Here is a 14265-nt window from a genome sequence, read left to right as displayed (position 1 = left end):
TTACCCATTTCTTCTCCTTATTCCCTTTCTCTGACACATCTTCATTACGTACCCTTTTGAATTTCACTGTGAATTGCATATAAGCCTCTTAGAGAGGGAAAATCAGAACCAGAGTTGCAGCTCTTGCTCCTGCTGCAAAGTGAAAATGCACACTCCCTTGGGTAGAAAAACAGAGCATCCTGCACCTGTATTACTCTGCAAGGCTCGTTTTAATTTTTCCCCTGCTCTTCCTAAAATATCAGGCACTAGTAACAACTCCAGCCAGATCCAAACATGCCAGCCATCATCAGCACGAGTGAGAACTTGCATGTGGAAAGTTTCCAGACACTTAACTGTCTGTGGGGTCTGCACTTCAAAGCTCCGCTTGGGATGGGGTTTGTTCAGCAGCTGTAGGTGGTCAGACAGGCTCAAATTACAGAGAATAAGTAACGACAGTTTAGGAAAACATTACCGCGTTCTTCTTTTCCTTGTATAATGCACTTCATTATATACATATATGTGTATATATGTAGATACATGTATATATGTACGTGTATATGAGATGTATAAAATACATATATATATATATATTAATTTATAGAGTTAATACAAGAAGGAATCATGCCTGCTTTTTCTTTTTTTTTTTTTAAAGAGAGAGGGAGGAAAGGAAGGAAAGACAGAGAAGGAAGGAAGGATGGAAGGAAGGAAGGGAAACATTTTCTTGTTTTATTATATTTTGTTTGTTTGTTTGTTTTTTTACATGGGCTGGGGCCGGGAATCGAACCGGGGTCCTCCGGCATGGCAGGCAAGCACTCTTGCCCGCTGAGCCACCGCGGCCCGCCCCGCCTGCTTTTTCTTAAGGGCCTCTTTCCATTTCAAAGAAAGAAGAAATGCCTAATTATTTTCTTCTCTCCTCTGGCCATTCCTCATTTATTTACTTTCAAAATGGTTATAAAAAGGAAGTGATGTGTCCCAGGTAAAGGACTAGTATTTTTTGAAAGAAGATAGGAAAAATATTCTACCAGCTTGTAGAGAGCTAGCCATAGATCCCAGGACATATCCAGATTGAACTTGTTTTAGGAAACAGATGGTCTGGACAGAGTAAGAACAACCTCAGAAGGTACTATGAGGGCTTTGGGGCAAAAGCTAATTGAAGATCAGATTGATCATAAGTTATAAAACCAAGGAAAAGAAAATAGACTTAATATTCTTTCAAGCGAGTGTACTTATACTCTCAGCAGTGGTTGCAAAAGTTTGTTTTTTTCACCCACCCACACTTCTATCCACAGATCAGCTACGGAGCCATTACATCCATGGTCGGAGGTGATGAGTGATAATCACAATGGACAGTAGCAACATAGAGGAAATTATTCCTTGCAACTGGGAATGTCATCATCTCATAGGGAAGGAAGCTAATATTTATCTTTCTAAGTCTCAAGCACTTTGTTAGGCCTTTCATGAGTATTCCTTTTAATTTATTCAAAATAATTTTTAAGCTTAAGGGACAATAATAGGGAAATTTCCATAACATTTCAGAAAAGTAAGACATAAATGGATATTGTATATTCTCTTGGCAGAAATAAGATCTCAGATGGATCTTAAAACCTTAAGTAAGATATGGACTCAGGGAACTGTAACTGCGGATAAGTAACGAGAGCAGGAATGTGGAATGGTGGCTTCTCCAAGGAAGCTATGTGGGCCTCAATTTAATCCAAAGGCAATGAACAGCCAGTGATCAAGGAAATGATTTAATTTAATTAATAGCCTAGAAATATTTATCTGGCATTGGTATATAGGTTTGACCAGAGGGCAAAAGACTGAAGCAAGGAACTGGTTAGGAGACCATGTTACTGCATAGTCCAGGCATGGGAGACCACAAGCCAAGTTGTGGAAATCCGAAGAGGCCTCTGATTTGGCAAGCAGGAAATGGTTGAATGTTCGAAGGAGTAATTTCATTTTAAAGCAGGAATTGGAAACAATATAGCAGGGAATTATAGAGGGACCGAACGGTAAGAAATAGAAGCATCTAATTCAGACTACTTGCCAGAAAGTTTTAGTTGTGAAAGGAGGGATGAAACTAAGGTAGCAGAATAATAGAAAGGTGCGCTACCACCTCCAAGATGGGGTATATAAAAAAACAGGGTCAGGCCCAACTGACAGCAAGGAAAATGACTGTGGTTGGGACCCAACGGCTAAGGGACTGGGAAGAGATGACATTTTTTTTTTCGAGAACACCTTTCACAATGGAATTTCTTATGCAAACTACACAGAACAGGACTACTTTCACAACTCTGATAAGGATGATATTTAATGAGCATCTTTCTACATGCACAGCAGAGAGGTGCATTCATTACATACTGTGGATGACTTAGATCAGTGGTTTTCAAACTTGCAGGTGCATCAAAATCACCCAGAGGACTTACTACAGCACAGACTGCACAGTCAAACCGATAAAGTAGTTTTGAGTTAGGTCCTAGAATGTGCATTTCTAACAAGTTTCCAGGTGATGCTGACGCTGGTAGTTCAGGGACTACACTTTGAGAACCACTTCTTTACAGTATTAGTGTTGGCATCTCTCCTGGAATCCCAGTTGACAAAGGCTGGCTAGTTAGGCTAACACCTACAATAGGGGACCCAATCTGTAGGCCTGATTCACAAATAGCCCTTCCTTTCTTTCCACAGCACAGTATATTCTCAGGAATGGCTATACAGTACATGATGTCAATATTTTTTTCACGTGTTTTCTCCAAATATTTTTGCTTCTTTTCTAAAAATAATTTAATTCACTATCCTTCACTCTTTATATCCAGTTAAGCACAGGTTGGTCTAGGTACTTCCTTCTTTGGATGCAGATTACTTAACTTCTGTTTAAGAATTTAAGATTACTTAAATTCTGGGCATTGTTAGGATAGAGTCACTGTTTGAATGACACTCAAAATCACGGCTGCCGTACAATGTTGACATTGGAAATGCACTTAAAAATCAGAATATGTCTATATCTGTATCTATCTAGAACTATATCTAGATCCATATCTGTATCTATCTAGATCTACACCTACAACTCAACTCGAGAGTTTTTCCTACTGTCTGATTCACCCAGCAATTACTATTCTCTTCAAGATTCCCTTTATTTCTTTCAATTAAGGCACTCAAATTACTCATAATCCTCCAAAATAACCCTGTAAGATAGCAAAGGGGGAAAAGTATTTGGGGAATTATCTTCATACCACAAATGGAAATGGGAAAAATCTTTTCTCTTCAGCTTTTGCATATCAACTTCATAAAACTGTGCTCTTCTTCAAAACTCATTAAAATATCATGTGCAGAAAAAGAAATGTGGGGCTTGGAAGAAAAGTGAACATCTGGTCTAAAACACTTTCCCTTATTCCTGCTGAAAAATAACCTTCAGTCAGGGATTTTCCTTGAGTGTGAAGATATTATTAGTATGGAAAAGATCCTCTGTTTCATAGTCCTCATGCTGAGCCCAGTTTTTATTAGAGCTAACCAGGCATACACAAATGGAAGAACAGAGCTGAATGCCAAAGAACAACTTCCCATTTGTTAATATCTAGCAGTGATCGCCATACCCTTCCCGTTTTGGTCTTTCAAGGATGAGGCTGGAAATTTCACGGTGTACCATGTATCTTCAGGTATAACACCATAAAGCGAAGTCTTTGAAATTATTATTGGAAAGTGTGATAGAAATTTAATTGCTTTGCAATGCCTAAGGCTAGCAAGATGTGAACATGTGTAAAGAGTTTGAATTGAGATTCTAAAGAACAAAAATCTGGATCTATTTATTTCATGTAAGATGTATCCAGATGGATTCCACAAGCGATGGCTTCGCATGTCACTGTATCCTGCTAGATGCAGCGGCCTTAAGAAGTCATGCGCAAAACTAGGGCAAGATTGAGTTTCAGAATTTCTCTTTGAATCTCTGGATCTGGTTTACATTGTAGACTCTGGCACCAATATAAAGATCTCTCTGGATATCAAATAAGGATAGGCTACGTCACCTTTACTGAAACTATATTTACAAAAGATTTAATCCTAAGAAACTTTTTTCCTCCAGTTCAAATGGCCAGTGACCATGGCCTCAGCACAGTCACAGTAAGTTAGGGTCCTCCGGCCCTGACATAGGACTCGAAATGGAGATATAGTCCATGCTTGGGATACTGATAGTAGAGTACAAACTAACTAACATTAATGTCTTCATTTCAATAACAGACTCTCCTATTCACCACCATCATGTGTCCTTTCTTTCATAATTTAAGGCCTTATTTCTCTGTAGATAAAGCAGTTTGTTGGCACTTTAATAAGACAGCTTGATGAAAATCATAGAAAGCTACACATAAAGCCTTTTCACTATTGCTTTATGTCTATGCTCATATATCTTGCAAATGTCAATTCTTATAGGGACTCTTTACTCCAATATAAATCTACCTCTACTGGCCCAAAATGAAATAATTACACATTTAAATCCATGAAGCTTCAATCAGTTTGGGCCATGAAAAAGAGTGACTGTGAAAAGAAGATGAAAAGACTAATAGATTTGTGCTTAGTACTCACTCATGGTTCTAAAATTTTACTTCTAATTTTATCTGGATAGCTGAGAGCTGATGATACTGGAAAACTCTATCTGACTCTGGTTAATATTCAGTTACTTTGCTGATGAAAGAACAGGTTCTGTGAATGTCAAATTTGAAGCAAAGGGTAAAGATTAAAATGAATAAAGCCAATCTCTGGACGGATACCTTTTAAAAGATATTTACTCATTTAAAAATTTGGGGAGGCTCACAACAGAATCGTGAAACAGGACAGCCTATATGGGTCTTTTGTGTCAGTTAGAGAAACGTGCCTCCCTCTTCAAGGCAGAACTTACTTCCTGCAGGGAACATGGCTTGGTCAGTGCATCTCAGGTTGCATTTTAGACCCTAGTCAATTCCCTCAGTCTGGCTCCTTTGTGCAGTTAACAACCTGTCCAACTATCTTTGTCAGTCCTGTCAAGCAGTCACAGACAATTTTTTGCATTTTTAGCTATCTCCTCTGATTCTTTAGTGATAAGGTGGTCAGAATTCAGTGGGCGGGATGGGGGCAGGGAGTTAGGCCTCTAAGATCTGCAACATTAACTGTGGAACAAGGCTGGACACATACCTTCTGTCTTGGCTCTGCAGTACTTCTGAGGGTAAAACATGAAAGGAAGTAAATGATTTCCAGACAAAACCATCCTACACAGTATATTAAGAAGGCATATACATTGTCGCCTCTGGCGAGTTTAACAAAAGCAATGAAACTTTCTAAAACTATTGATGATTCTAAGTTGGCTTCATGGTAGAGAAAAAGATTATTAATACAAAACTTTAGAAAGAGAATAAGTCATTTATAATCTAAATGTTTCTGTCACTCTGCCTGCACAGCAGTCTAACTCATGATGCTAACCAAAACTATTTTACTCACTTTCTTCAAATCTCTGCGTAGTCGCACAGCAAATACAAAGACTACAATTCTACAGAAAAAAAAAATCAAATATTGGAAGGTAAGTGGTTTTCTGAAGGTCACAGTGACCAGCATCAGCCAACGAAAAGACTTTGGTCAAAGGAAATTTGTAAAGATTTCTCAAAGCACAATTTCTGGCCTGACATTTTTCAAGAAGCAATCTTGCAACCACACCCTTCGCTCTGGGTTTATTAAAGAGCCATCTCAAAAAGCATCTCTTTCTCTTCTTTAAAAAAGAAATGGATGCAGTAAAAAATGACTATATATCCCAGCCCCATAACTCTAAGAGATGATAAAAAAAATAACTGCTGAATGTCACAGCCCTTAAGGTCACAGTTCTACAACCGCACACTAACATAATATAAGATGATCATTGCAAGAGAATTTCCATCCATTTTAGCACAGCCAATTTCATATCTACAGTTCATTTTGTAGGACACATCATAGCACCAATGGATTCATACTGTCAGTTCAAGAAATAAAAACGGTTCTGATATCAAACCAGCAACTAGGATCAATCTGCTTGAAAGTCATTAGTATGATCCAGCTCAGTTTCCTAAGTCACTGCAGTGCCTCAAACTGTTTTTCAAATCAAACAAGAACTCCTAACCCAGGATTCAAGCAGTTCTGTTTTCAGTTTCTTTTAAATTACTCTCCTTATTAGGCCCGTTTGGGACTAGGCGCTTCCTCTTCTCTCTTACTTCCTCTTTGCCCTAGCTTTTACTGTAGCTTTCTCACCCACAGGCTCACCTAAAGTTACAAACCCCAATCCCCAGAAAGTGAGAACAAAGGAAAGAACATATCTGTTTAAACTAACAACTCCAGAAACTATTTCAGACAATCTTCAGTTCTCAAAGTTTTAGTAACCCTAAAATTCTCAAACACCTGCTGGCCTCTCGTTACATTTACTTATGCTTCTAATCTAGGTTATGTATAGGACATTAATGTAATTCATTATAATCACTACATTATGCTTTCTTCCAACATGAGTGAACCCGTTCAAATGCTTGTTTATTAAAATCCAGCTAGCCTTTTAGAAAAACAGAGAACACCAATAAGGAAGTTAACCATGTATCCAGAATCACCAACTAGAACTTTAAAATGTGCTTATGAGTCAAATGAGAACAATAACCCAAACCAGATAAAACAGATTACAAAGCTGAGAACAGAAGTGTTACAAAAGATGCGTGAATATAAAGTAGTGAGCCCAATATTCAAAACTGACTGTGGAGTTAGGTTCATTTCTAATGTACAGACACCATTTTAATGAGCATAGCTCTACACACATCTATCTGCTCAATTTTTATTATAGAAAAATATTATTTACACATTATTAACTGGATATACCACATTAGTATAATGCATGGCATTTGGAAAATAAATAATTTTAACTGAGTGCATAGTGAATAATTGTCCTAATTTTTTTTCATGACACTGTTTTTCTCATTCTTTTGTTTACTGAGTCAACTCCAGTTGGTAACACTCGGATTGTTCCCTCACTCCTCAGGGTATCTGCTCAAATAGAGAGGACTTTTCTGAGCAACTAATATCTTAAAAATTATCTACGCAAAGATGTGCACATGAATATACATAGTGGCTTTATTTCTAATAACTCCAAACTGGAAAGAAAACAACTTTCCATCAAAAGGTGAATGAAAATACAAAGTGTGGTATATACACACAATAAAATAATACTTAGCAATAGAAAGGAATGAACCCCTGATATACAAATCACATGGCTGAATCTCAAAAATATTACGTGGAGAGGAAGAAATCAGTATCATATAATTCTATTTATATGAAACTCTAGAAAAGACAACCTAATCTATAGCAACAGCAAGGAAATCAGTGGTTGCTTGGGCTGGGCATAATTGGGGGGGTAGGGTGGGGTAGGAATATAAGAGAACTTTTGGGGGTAATGGAAACATCTATACTTTGATTTTGGTGGGGGTTATTCCACCTATAGTTTGATGAAACTCAATTAATTAATTGACTCATCAAAATATACACTTAAAATAGTGCTTTTTATTGCATGTAAATTTATATCAATAAAGTTGATTAACAATGTATGTAGATCACCAGATATACTATTTATTTACTTAGAAAGCTGGCATTCAATCCTAGGCTGTTTGACTCTGGAAGGCTCTTAACTGTAGGCCGAATGACTTTTTTGTTTTAAATTAATACAAAACCTCAATGAAGAAAATGACTGCTGAATTTCAAAATAGTCTCTGTAGGAGAAAGAGAGAAGAGAGGTTACGTACACGTGTATGTGTGCACGTGTGGTCAATAAGATTCCTAGGCTTAGATTGTTTTTGGGAATTTTATTTTGGAAATGGATTCTGAATCCAATTATGAGTGGTTCAAAGAAAATTTTATTACTTCATAGCCACAAAACATTTTTGTCCTAAAGACAGCACTGGCTGTGGTTGATCAACCTCTGTAATCACCAGGATTAGGGCTTTATGAATTTTATCTTTGTCTAAAATATCAGTTATAGCAACAAAATATCCAGATTTGGTACCATTAAAGAGCCAAACCTATGAGCTGAAAGAAGAATTTCAGAAATACCTGGGTGTTTAGCCTCATTAGAGTTAGCAATTTGAATTTCTTCAGGTAATTACACAAAAGAGACATAAACTTTCTCCTCTGTACTGTTAAAAAATCTTACTTTATCTCACAGCTTTTATACTGTATATTAATGACTAAAGAGTAAAGAAGACATTGATAGGTTTCAATCAGTTCAGATTACTAGTTCCTATATTGAAATTAATTATAATTTCTAGAATTTAGTAGGTTGAAGTCAAGGTGACATTTAAACACCCAAACTAATCTGCAAAACAATTTAAGTATTGTTGTGTTATGAAATTTTGTGTGACAATGTATAAGTGATAATTTTACTGTAAAATCCTTAAAACATGTTATCAAGCCCACTCAAAGTAATTTAATTAATTTAACCCCCTCAAATAGCATTCAAATTCGCAACATAGCTTTGCATCTTTATCTTCAGTGTGGGAAGCATAAAACTGCTAAGTATGGAAATATACTTTTAAGGCCCCTTTTATGTTTGGTATTTCCCATTTTCAAAGCACATTTTCATTCAATTCAGCCTTTTCATGATGTTTGGTAACAGTTACTCACATTTTGCAGAAATCAAGGTACAAAAATCTTAATTGGTTTCCTTAAAGGCCACAGAAAATATCAATAACAGACTTCATACTTGAATTTAATGGTTCTTAAGATTGTGGTTAAATCACAAAATCACTCTAAACATAATCCTCTCCATTAATTAATTATATCTGGTAAAGAGATAATAGGGCAGCAGTGCAACCATTAATATTTTAATTCTATTTTGAAGATGGATTTTAAGTGTGAAACCACATGCATTTAAATCATGCTCTTTGGCATGAAATTAAAAAAAAAACAAAACAAAAATCCACAAAGACAAACCAACCTAACACTATCAGTCAGTAAGTCCAAGACCAGCATGGAGAAAAGAATAATTTTTGTTTGTGGAAAATATATTTAAACCTCGCATATTTCGTAGGCAAGAGTTCAACGTTCTGATGTGGAAATTTCGGATACAAGCCATTACATGTCTAGAAGACAAGCCATGGCCAAGTGGTAGTTGCTTCCTGGGGTTTTATATTGCTGTTCCCATGTAGACGTTTGGGTAAAACATCCCCCAGATCAAAGAATAATGGCAAAATTCCTAATGTGTGTGGTTTCACTCTTTCTGTAGATAAATAAAAAGGTAAGCATTATATGGAAAATCTCATCAAAAATCAAATCAGTGAGTTGAGGGAGGATATAAAGAAGGCAATGGGTGAGCAAAAAGAAGAAATCGAAAGTCCGAAAAAAACAAATTACAGAACTTATGGAAATGAAAGGCACAGTAGAAGAGATGAAAAAACAATAGAAACCCACAATGTTAGATGTCAAGAGGGAGAAGATAGGATTAGTGAACTGGAGGGTGGGACAGCTAAAATCCAACAAGCAAAAGTAAATACAGGGAAAGGAACAGAAAAATATGAGTAGAGATGCAAGGAATTGGGTGCCAATATGAAGCACATGAATATACATGTTTTGGGTGTTCCAGAAGGAGAAGAGAAGGGAAAAAGAGAAAGACCAATGGAGGAAATGATCACTGAAAATTTCCCAACTCTTATGAAAGACTTAAAATTACAGGTCCAAGAGAAGTACAGCATACCCCAAAGAGAATGGATACAAATAGACATATTCCAAGACACTTACTAATCAGAATGTCAGATGTCAAAGAGAAAGAGAGAATTTTGAGAGCAGCAAGAGAAAAGCAATCCATCACATCATATACAAGGGAAGCCCAATAAGACTATGCATAGATTTCTTAGCAGAAACCATGGAGGTGAGAAGACAGTGGTGTTATTGATATATTTAAGATTCTAAAAAAGATAAGTGTATATATACAATGGACAATAAATACAAAAAAGAAAGTTTTAAGTGGAAAAATATTATTAAATAAGTTTGAGCTCATGGAGCACAATGGCATGAAAAGAAATCTTGAGAAAAATCAGGTGGCATTTTCAGTCAGCCAACTGTATCAGGTAAATCAAATTTATTTACCTCCCTGTTTTTTGCATTATGTAAGAGAAAAAGTAAATGCCTTATTCCTGCGAATGGGATTAGGGCTGGAGTCAGCATCTGATTCTAATACCACTTCTGACACCAAACAGATGAATGACATTTCACTTAGACTTTTCTTCAAAAACATGATGTACAGATCACCAACTATGGTGCATTATACGTAGCTTTAATCATAGCTACCAACATCGTATCAGCATTGTGAGGTGGCAAACATGGACTATTATATGTATAGTGAAATAAAAAAATAATGTGAAACTTTACCCTTTCAAAAGGTAACACAACAGAAGTCATTTTATACACTCCAAACAACATTTCAAAACTTTTAGTTTCAATTCAACAAATGGCATGCTTAATAGTTTCAGCACTTCAATTCTTTTTAATAAGTGTTACAAACTGAAAGCAAGACAGGCAGGTATTAAATATATATTGGAACATCTTAAAATCATCAGCCCTACCAGTGGAATAAAATGAGGGCAATTAAAAGTAATAAAGGTTATTAAAAGTTAAGGCCTTGATGGCTAGGAAGTCATGTTAGACTGTCAATTGTTTTCCCCATGGTGGAAATCAGTTAGAAATTAAAAAAAAATCCAGTAGTTTAGTTATGGTCAAGGAAAGAGTCAGTGGGGGTAGGGGGAGGTTTCAGCAACATGCTGGTAGAAAAAAAGAGACTTACATAGCCTGGGAGGGCAGTGAAATGGAAGGCGTGGTAACCTCTCTCACTTAGTTGTCATTTTTGATTTTCAATGACATTTTTTTCATTCTTTCGCCTAGTAAAGATGACAGAAGGTCCTAATTTATTATCTGATGTCTATTCCTGTTCCTAGATTTAAGAGCGTTTATCTGAATACAGTCACATAATCCAAATACAAACACTTAAAAAAAAGCAAAAAAAAAAAAAACAACAAAAACCCTACAGCACTGATGTCACATGCATTCAATTATAGCTATAGATGCTTAATCAAACCCAAGATAAGAAAAGAACCAGCCTGCATAGCCTAGGCCCTTGGGGGCGGGGGGAGGGGGGAGGTGGATTTACGGTTTCCTCTGGTTAAAGCAGTAGGAAGTAGGAGCTAAATGCTTCCTGGAATGAAGGGACCCATGGCCTATAGCAGTGTGTCCAGAATTATGTCTTCAGCATGGCTGATCTCTATGGCCCACATACCCTCTATTCACAAACACAGCTCGTCAAAATACAAAATAGCCTTCTGCCACTAAGGCTAGGCTAAATTTTAGATGATGAGAGAAGTAATAGCAATCCTTCCTAACATGACTTGGCAGATTATTTAGGCATTACTCAAGGTGGGTAAAAAAGGTACAGTGTAAATTTCTGTTTCTGTATGTAAATTCTACTATGGCCAGATCATCTTAAGCAACACCATGGTTCCCCTGACATCTCCTTCCACTTTGAGCTGCATTTCAACATGTGCTGGGCTGGTGTGCTGAACGTGTTCAGGAAATATTTGTGAATAAATAAATGAAGAGACAGTATACATTAAATTCCCACACTGGGTGCAAGACCATCATTCCAACAGCTGATTCGTACATTCTAAGGAGCATGGGGGAGTATTAAAAAATAATTGAAAAGAAAAGAATAGAAAAGATTTTTTTTTATATAAGAGGAAAGGAAAGGGAGCCAGGGAGAAAAATAAAAATAGAAAAGAAAACAAGAAAAGAACAAAAAAATTTAAAAAAAGAACTAACTTAATGCCAAAGTCATCTCTTGGCATTGCTAATGTTGGTCAGTAATAAAATACTGGAATTTGGATTTTCATTCTCAAGAGACTGAAAATCGCATCCGTTATCTCATCTCAGACAAATACTTTCCTATTCTCATGCACAATGAAGGATATTCTTTGATAAGAGCGTGATATTTATTTCATTTATTTTAAGGAAACTATCTCTGGAGGAGGTTTGGGTCAAAAGGCGTCATCTGAAATTTAGTTAGGATTATTCACAAGACATGTAATATTCATTGGCCTATGCCTATTTGTTTTGAAAATGTTTTCATTATCTTATAAGAGATTATCATTATTATTTAAGGATCAGCAGGACAGAATAAATCTTAGTTCAATTAAAAGATTAAAAATTAAGGTGCCGTTAGCATAAAAATGTTGATGCACAGCTTCTATTACAGAGGTTCCCCTGGCTGTGAGCTCATCTCCCTACGGGATCATTTACAAAGTGCTACAGCAAGGAGCACACAGAGAAAGAAGTAAGTTCTCTCCACCAAGCCCTCATCAATTTGCATCTCCAGGGTAATTCCACTCTCAGGGACACACACACACACACACACACACACACACACACACACACACACACACACACACACACACACGAGTCAGCAGACAGCCACATTCTTCTAGCTTTTCAATGCCAACTTCTGCTGGAATTCGAACCAGGGAGCTGGCTGCTGCCTCAGGAGGAAGGAACACCCTGCCATTTTCCAGGTCCATAACACATGTGGGTAAGCCTGGCTCAAGCTGGCCTTGAGAGAGGCCCGTGTAGTCAAGTCCCATATGATCTGGCTCTGTTCTCTGCCCAGGATGTACTATGTATGGGGGTGTTAGAAGGAATGTAAGGACATGGTGGAAAATGGATTTGGCTGGATTTGGTGAGAGACTGTTCTTCAGGGGGTTGTTTTTTTCTGAAGTTGTTACTAAGACTATCAAGTCTGTTCATGTGCAGTCCCCCCAAAACCAAATTGTTGCAACTCTGAGCTCCTTCCACTTCACCTGGCAAGACAGAAATTCTGGCGCGGATACTCGTGTCCCCATTGCAGATAAGTACCTGCCAAACAATTTGCTACATGGCTCTCACGTATTTTAAAAAACACTTCAAAAAAAGTTAAGCTGCTCATCATTAGTGCACAAAAGCAAGCTCAGGAAAAGATAGGTATTTTGAGTTTGTTTCATGCATATATTCACTCAGGACAACTTGGGTGGGGAGAGGGTGGGCACCTGTAGACAATGCTTCAATTTGTAGGCATCATCTTCCCTTTTCTGCCAAGAAAAGCATCTTGCCATGCAACCCATGTGCCATGTGTTCCTGCTAAGTAAGACCTGCAGCAGCCTGCTGACTTCATTGTAAGTACCAGCTCTGCACAAACCTCTTCCAAGCATTAGCTATTTTTTTTTGTTCTTTCTGTTCTTATTTCATAAAAAGTCAGCCCATCTTTCTGCAGTCACAGTGATCTGCCTTCACTGCTTCCCCAAGGCACTCTGCTTCCCCTGCTAACCTCTGCCTTAATCACTTTTATTTGTGGGACACTGGGGAGGGGATGGTAATATTTAGAGTAGGGAAGAAACTAACTTAATTTTTTTTTTCTTATTATGATCATGTTTAGATGAAATGTGGGGCTTGCCATCAACAAAATACAAAACAATTCCTCTGGGAGCCCAGACTGTACAGAGTAATTCATCTATTAAAAAGCAAACTTTAATTGTTACTCTTGGCAGAAATCTCAGAGAGGACTGAAACATTATACTAAATATTGCCACGTGCAAAAGTAAAATACTATTTCCTTCTTGCCAAAAGCAGTGTACAGACCTCTTCAGACTCAGGTTGGGATCTGCCGATTTAGTCTAAATCCCCTGTTTCCTACTCTCCCAAACCAATAGAGGCTTTCAAAAGAACTGCGCTTTTATTGGAACCATTTGCTCTTTTTAGGTTGCCAAGAAAGAATAAGTAAAACTAAGACATTTGTTTGGGTTACAGTTGATTCCTTAGCTTCATGGAGGTCAATGTATTTAGTCTGTGAACCTTCCATGAAAAAGTTCACTGTAGTATTGAACTAATCAAGGTTTTGTTTTGGTCCCTACCTTCCCCCCTAGTCTCATGGATTTATGGAGCAGAAGCTGGGACCATTGGAAGCTAATGAAAATGAAACATACATACAGAAAATTACATCTTGGATTTTCTAAAACAAAGAAAATTTCAAATTTTTTGATGCCACCCATATGATTGCAGATTATAATTTTGGGATCAATTGTCTTGATTTGGGGTTCAAACAGGTCTTTAGGAATTCCAACAGGTATTCACAACTCTTTAGATTTAAAAGCTTTATTGAATAATACTGATTATATAGTTTATAACCATAGAGAGATATATTTGATTATTCTCAAAAGAGAAGGCATATTCTTTTTCTGGAAATGGAGTGAAGTCTCCAGC

At 37.1% G+C, this 14265-nt stretch overlaps 1 protein-coding gene and 1 long non-coding RNA gene across 4 annotated transcripts in view; one reads left to right on the top strand and one right to left on the bottom strand.

Moving 5' to 3' along the window:
• LOC143673656 (uncharacterized) overlaps positions 1-12311 on the top strand; it is a 138269-nt gene extending 125958 nt beyond the window's left edge. Inside the window, exon 3 of the long non-coding RNA XR_013170501.1 lies at positions 12233-12311. This is a non-coding gene — a long non-coding RNA (uncharacterized LOC143673656). The remainder of the gene's footprint in view (positions 1-12232) is intronic.
• PCSK5 (proprotein convertase subtilisin/kexin type 5) overlaps positions 1-14265 on the bottom strand; it is a 441103-nt gene that overhangs the window by 205321 nt on the left and 221517 nt on the right. The gene's annotated exons all lie outside the window — the stretch shown is intronic.

This window comes from Tamandua tetradactyla, chromosome 2 (assembly GCF_023851605.1).
Source record: "Tamandua tetradactyla isolate mTamTet1 chromosome 2, mTamTet1.pri, whole genome shotgun sequence".
In the NCBI taxonomy this organism is placed as follows: Eukaryota; Metazoa; Chordata; class Mammalia; order Pilosa; family Myrmecophagidae; genus Tamandua; species Tamandua tetradactyla.
This window is presented reverse-complemented; position numbering and strand designations above follow the sequence as displayed.